At 39.2% G+C, this 7,026-nt stretch overlaps 1 non-coding gene across 1 annotated transcript; it reads right to left on the bottom strand.

Moving 5' to 3' along the window:
* Positions 1 to 4,761: 4,761 nt before the first annotated feature.
* trnas-gcu (transfer RNA serine (anticodon GCU)) lies at positions 4,762 to 4,843 on the bottom strand. Its single transcript has one exon. It is a non-coding gene; the product is annotated as a tRNA-Ser (tRNA).
* Positions 4,844 to 7,026: the final 2,183 nt, after the last annotated feature.

Raw genomic sequence — 7,026 nt, forward strand, 5'->3', positions numbered from 1 at the left:
AGGTCAGTGGAGCTCTAGGTGTGAAGAACAGTGAAGAAATCTTCAAAGCAGTGGTGAACTAAAAGTTATTTAAGTCTGACCTCTACTTCTAGGCAATTTGAGCAATTTAAATCAAGTCAGCTGAAAAGGTTCCTGTCTGAGGGTTACATGGCTATTTTAGCCAGAGGCAAACCGTCGGGGCCCTCAAGGGCCTCTCTGAAGGTTTAATCAATTGGAACATTAGCTTCTGACCTAACAACCCTCAAACAAACAAAGAAAATAGTCTTGAGTCCCGTTTATGTTATTTTTTTTTTTTTTTGACAAAGAATAAACCACTGAAACAAACGGCTTGTGTAAGAATTTCTGGTTTTATGTGAAAGCAGCCAGTTTTCATCCTATCACACTTCATATTTCTCTTTTTCCAGGTACATATTGGGGATTTTATCATCCTGGGAATTGGTATCATGTTTGTTCATTCGTAGCCTTCGTTTGTAATACCAGTTCTATACAAAGTCTGTCATAATTGACAGTAAAGTAAAACCAAAGCAGTTGAGCCTTTCGTTCATAAAGTTCATGACACCTGAATTGCTCAACCTGTATGGGTTTCATTACGACAAATTTGTTTTAGGGATGTTTTAGAATATTACCGTAGGTGCTAAGGTATGATTTGCAACATTCAGACGTTGTCTCAACCTGGTCACTGCGTTCCTACAAGATTCTCATCTCCCTTCAGTGTTCCGTTTGGGATTTCTCTCATTAACCTTGATTTCTCCGGTAGAACTTCATCCTGAAGCTGATCTTATAGAGTGGAGTTGATCACTTTATAAGAACAGCCAGCAAAAAGCAAAAGGAAGGAAAGGTTTTGACTAACGGCGTCGATGTTCTGAATTTTTTTAGAACATTTGTCTGCGTGTGGCTTGGCAATGCCAGTAGAGGAAGTGAGCGAAGTGGTTCAGTCCATGTTGGTCACACTTCAAAATATTAAGTAATGAACATCGGAGCACGAGGAATATTTAGGATATTTTATTGCTGGCAAAGATGTCGTTCGGTTCAGCACTTCTCTCTCTCACAGCATACGCAATTTTCATAGCTTCCTTCATGGTCAAGCTAGCGTATTACATTATGTCACAGGCAAATATTAGCAATTGGGTACCATATAAAACTCCCACAGCGTCCGCTCCATCAGGAAGCAATTGTTTGTCAATATTAAAGAGTCCAGACTCTGTGGGAAGCAAAGCATAGAACAAGAGGCTGATTTTTACCACTTAGAGAAGAATGGTAAAAGCAGCATCCTGCTTTTACCATTCTCTATGTTGGACTATTGATTTTTTTTTTGCTCCCTTTTTATATATTTTTTTTACCTACTTATTCACATTTGAGGAAAAAAATAAGTCATCTTCAGCTGCACAAGTTGTGCTCTGGGAAATGTTGCCTTAGGAAGCTTCAATGTGCCTCCCGACTCTGTGTATGCCTTTGTGGAGGACTTCTCCTCTGTATCCTGCCCTCTATGCTGCCAGCATGCTGGGGGACACACAGCACACAGGTAGATGCATCTTTCTACAGGGAACAGAGGGAACAAGGGGGACTGAAGTGAGAGGAGCTAAGAAGAGGGGGAGTGGCGGGAGATCGAAAGGATGAAGGGTAAGAAAAGTAGAGGAGAGATACACAGTGGCTCTAAACTGCCTCAATTTGGTCATTAGTGTAATCAGGGGGAAAAGCACGGCAAAAACCTGCTCCATTAGGGGGACTTGTGACTCTCTTCCCCGTCTGCCTTTTCTGTCACTTCATTTCTCATCACTTTCTTTAATGCAATCTCATGAGTTTCTTCCAAGACCCATCTATCTTTGAATCTACTCGAGCAGAGAAAGAGGGCAGACGTTGCTGTACCTGCTGGCGCACATGCAAATAACTCCCTTGCTGAGAAAAGCAGTTGTGTCGTTATACATACGCTGCAAACATGTTCAAATGAACAGGACAGCCAATGCTGCGGTCAGCATTGTTCCTGTGAACAGTGAGAGGTTGTTCTGCATTTTGGGGGCGGTGAGTGGTTACAGTCTGCTTCCACTATTCCACAACTCATAGGCTACTAGTAATATTAGGAAGGCTATTAATATGATTTTGATGCAGCTTAGTGCCTTATATGTTTGTCTATTGTTTAATGTTTGGGAATTTGGTTTGATCACTCTATAAGAACAAAGGTCTTACTGAGGCTTTGATATTCAACATAGCCCAAAATTACCCAACTGAATTGTCCTATATTGTTGCAATAAGCCTCCAATACAGAGTTTCACCTAATTTGTCGTTGCCTTCCTGTTCAATTCCATTCAAAAAACAAATTCTCATTTCCAGCACAGTCTAGGCTGTCTCCCTTTGACTGAGATTGTCTCTGGTCGATTTTTCTACTGGGCTAATCAGTGAACAGAAGGATAAGTTGTGAACAACGATGTAGATTATCTAAGCTGTTTTAAAATTGTAGTCTGCCTCCAGTTACACTACTTGTTCTGCCTGTGGGTGTGTCTTTTAAAAAGTTTCAAAGAAGTAAAACCAAATCAAATTTTCTGCAGATTAGTTTTAATGATTTGCTTTTAACAATTTAGAAGGTGAGTTATGCAAGAGGTGTGAGATGGTGTCAGGGATTTTCACAGACCAGCAAGAGTGACATTAGATGTTTCCAAAAACCATTCTTGATTTATTTACAAAAATATCAAAAAATGATAAGTTGGGCCTAAAACTATGACAGGGTATCAGTGCCATTGTTGTCAGAAAAAAGGAGGAAGATTTGCTAAAGAAAAAAAAAAAATCACATTTTGAGATTTCAGACATTTTCTAGAAAAAAACATTTTGAGAAAGTTTGAGATTGATGAACATTTCTGAGGTTTTTTTTCTAGCAAATTTACAACTTTTCAAACTCAGAAATTTCCTTGCTTTTTTCTTGAAAAATTCAGAGGTTTTTTTCTGCAGGAATTTACTATTTTGTTTATCTGCCATGGCCCTCGTACGCCGTCGAACAAAGCAGAAGTTAACAAAACAGACTTCAACTCGGGTAATAACACACAAACCTCAAGTACAAACTGACCAAACAAACAAGAGCTGAGGGAAAGTTACATAGCAGCCGATCTGATCACTGTTGACACACAAGAGCTAAATTACAAACTAACATGCAAAAACTTAACTGAAAAACAAATATTGCTCAGAACAGAACTAATAAATAAAACAAAAGATGGTGGAGCAGAACTAGCTGTCCAGAATAGGAGAAAAACTAAACAAATACTGGTTAACAAATTTCCCCTCTTCTTATAAATATATGCAATAACCCACTGAAGAAGTTACGCCATATAAGGGGAACAACTGGACACTGTGACATTCCAGCAGCAGCTCCAAGGTAACTGTTAACTCAAAACAAAACCAAATTACTCTGTATATTAACTAACCAAAAAGACGTAACTAAATGCGAGAATTGCAAATTGTTAACCAAAGAGTCAGGCTGATAAAAATAATCTTACATGAAAATAAAAATGCCCAGTGGTTTATGGAAACTCATTTTAAGAATGAAAACGGCAAAGTTAGCATTTGACATCTTGTCTTGTGTGTGTGACAATGAGAACAGCCTTAAAGATTCCTTCTAGGCACTGTTCTACAATGCTATGGTAATTTTAAGTCAAAGAGCAAAGGAGAAGCAAACTAATATGTCATCACCCTGCAAGCAAACATCGCCATAGTGAGTATTAAAATCTGCAGGAGAGTAAGCAGTTATTCAAAGCCATCAGTGAACTCGGTTGCTCTCTGGAGCTTGAAATAATGTCTTTAGAGTGTCAGCAGCATTGCTTTAATATGTCTCCATTAGACGCCGCTGCCAGCTCCCAGTATGTCTGCCTGCCTGCCTGCTGTCTGGGGACTGCAGAGGGCAGGAGAGGCTGGGAGACGGTGTGAAAAAAAGGAGAGACGACAGAAACGGAGAGGGTGAAAGTGAGGGTGAAGAGGCAGACAGTGAAGTGGCAAGGTGGGAGGACGTCTAGAGAGATAGACACAGGACGGACAGTGAGGAGCAAGCTGGAAAAAAGACAAGAGAGGACGAAGCGAGAGGTTGGAGGAGAGAAAACTGTGAAAAGAGCCACGGGACAAATAAAGACAGAAGGTGGGATGGACAGAGAAAAAGAGAGAGTCACTTGTTGAAGTAAAGAGCAAAGCATCATGATAGTGAGGCGCAGTGGCGTACAGGGCTAATTTATTTAACGGCGTTGCCATGGGGAACAGCCTCTATGATGAATGTGTGGGTTGATTATGCAACAAATTGCCTATAATTCACCCAGCTGACACAACATCATGACCAGGGATCTCCTGGGGAGGCCTTGACAGGAGAATATGTTTGGCGAAAAACATTGGACACAACACTTACACAAAGGCACTGTTTGACATTGAAGATGGCAGTGTTTGGTAATCGCTTCTGGATAAGGTGCTTTCTCAGACAAAACTCTGTTGGTGTTATCAAAGCAGATACTTTCACCTTGTAATTCCATCTGTTCTATTAAGGCCTCAATAGCGATGAGAACAGGTTATAGACCTGGCCCAATGACACAGGGATGGAAAGGCAGTTTTGGATGTTTTGTACCTTGACTTTATCCTTTAGTGATAGGAGTTGATGGCATTGTTGTAAAATTCAGAGAACAAGAAATTTAGCATCCACACAAATAACATTGCTAAGTCTAAAAGGACATCCAGGTAGATTCTAGACATTATAGTTCAATAATGTTTGAGAACACACCCGTTCCACCAAGAAGTATCCGACGAGGATGGGATTCGAACCCACGCGTGCAGAGCACAATGGATTAGCAGTCCATCGCCTTAACCACTCGGCCACCTCGTCCCTGTGCTCTGCTGAGTCAAAGAGAGACAGTCAAGCTTTTACATGGAAATCAATCGTATTGAACTTGAACATTCCAGAAATCCTGAGAGATTCTGGTTTTCTTTCCTGGGTGAACGTAGGGAACTAGCTGAAATGGTAAAGAGCTCGGTGCACATCCAGGAGTTATCGAGACTGATACCTGCATTCCCTACAAAGTTCCTGTTTATACATGTCAGTAAGCTCATGTCTTTCTTTTCCAAAAAGTTGGTTCACAAATTTGCAAAATGTAAAATACAAATGTTAAAGGTTCATTTCCAAACAGTTGTGTGAGGTTTCTGCTGGGTCTTGTAAAGATCTGCCCAATAGTTGATTTGTGAGTCTGACTGTTGTTATACATTTGTAATATGTGTCTATGTGTATTTGTATCTTACTCCTTCTAAGGCCTACTTTTTCAGTAAACGCTATGTTGTGAGGACCCACTGCTCCTTATTGGTCCCAAGGCCCAGACCCTCACCCTGCAAGAAGAATTGCTATTTTAGGGTTAAGGGTTAGGTTTAGGACTAAGGTGTGAATTCAACTTAGGTCAGGATTAGGGTTAATCATGGATTAGCAATGTTTAGGTACAGAGTAAGAGTCAGGGCTAGGCAATAAAAAGAAAAAGAATGGAAGTCAATGTAAAGTTCTGGTTAAGATAGAAAAGCATGTTATCAGTATTTGTGTTTGGTAGTGAGTGGGTGAAGCTGACATGGGATCACTCTGCTGTGTGGATTTAATGAGGGAAAAGACAAAAAGCTGTTGGCATTTTGTGGTGCATTGCCAATCCTAATGCCTGGTGTTTACCCTTTGGGAAGTCAACATATCGACAGCAACACTTTTAGTTGTTCCAGTTTATATTTCACTTTTCACTGCTGCTGTATTTCCTATTACGTCAGATTTACAGATTTAATAACTGGTGCATAGCTCTAATTGTAGCCTCCCATTCTGTTTCGAAGGATATAAAAATCAAGGATAAATCTTTATATAAGGTGTATTCCTGTGAAGTCCTTTTTTGTGGAATATCAGCATTTAACAGATTTGATGATCAAGAGCACAGTGCAATAATAAGGTTTAGTATTAAACAATGTTTTTTTTATTATTTTATCAACAATTGTATATTTCAGCATAAAAAGACAAAGCAGCATGTGGCCCATATTCCTATGCACAAAATTAGAATATGGGCTCCAATATTGTGAGAAGGTTCTAACATTAAGATTAATATGTGTAATATTACACATATTACACATTACACATATTATACATATATTACACACATGTGTAATTTTTGTTATTTCTTGCTTACAGCAAAACATAACAAAAACTAAAAACCAGTGTCTCTTGCTAGCTCTTGATGCGGGGCAGCCTTTGAATGGCAGCCTTTGCCTGACCTGTGAAATCTTGGAAAAAAATACACTCACTATTATGTCTCTTCTGGAAATTTGTGTTTATTCATGGACATTATGAGAATACAAGACTGAAAAACTACTATGCGGATGGTCTTTTTTGTGTGTAAAGAAAAAATATATTTTTTGTCATTGGGATTTAAGGGTCTACACCTTAAAGCTTATGGTCATTGTGTGACATATTATACAAACATACAAGGGTACACTAACTTTGTAAATCCTGTCAGGAGGGATAACTGCATGGCACTCATTTAAAAACTACATAAACTGTGTAAACTGTCACAAAGGTACTTTGGAGATTTGGAAAGCTGAATAAATGCCACCATCTTAGGTTCCATAGGCACTATAAAATGTTGTCGTTGCTGCAAACCTAATACTTTGAAAGACCTAAGGGAAAGATAAAATGAAACAAACTGCATCTTGGATTTCAACAAGACAAAAATATGTATAGAGAGCTGATGTGTCTTTCACTCTGTGCTCAAGAAGTGAACATTTTCTGGACGGAACAGATTTTTTTATAATTAAGTTAGTTTATTAAGTCAAGTTTGAGTTTTCAGTGGTAGTCATTATGGATTTCTGCCAAAACCTATACCCACATTTAGGCGGTCTCCTCACTCGGCTCCATTGAGAGAGTTTAGGATGAGGCATTTGGTCTCTATGGAGACCAAATGCTACTTACGGTGCTTATGAAAAGTATTCACCCCCTTGAATGTTGTATGTATCCTTTTTATTGCTATTTTTTGGCACAAACAACATTAATATCAA

The sequence above is a fragment of the Xiphophorus hellerii genome, chromosome 23 (genome assembly GCF_003331165.1).
Source record: "Xiphophorus hellerii strain 12219 chromosome 23, Xiphophorus_hellerii-4.1, whole genome shotgun sequence".
Lineage (NCBI taxonomy): Eukaryota > Metazoa > Chordata > Actinopteri > Cyprinodontiformes > Poeciliidae > Xiphophorus > Xiphophorus hellerii.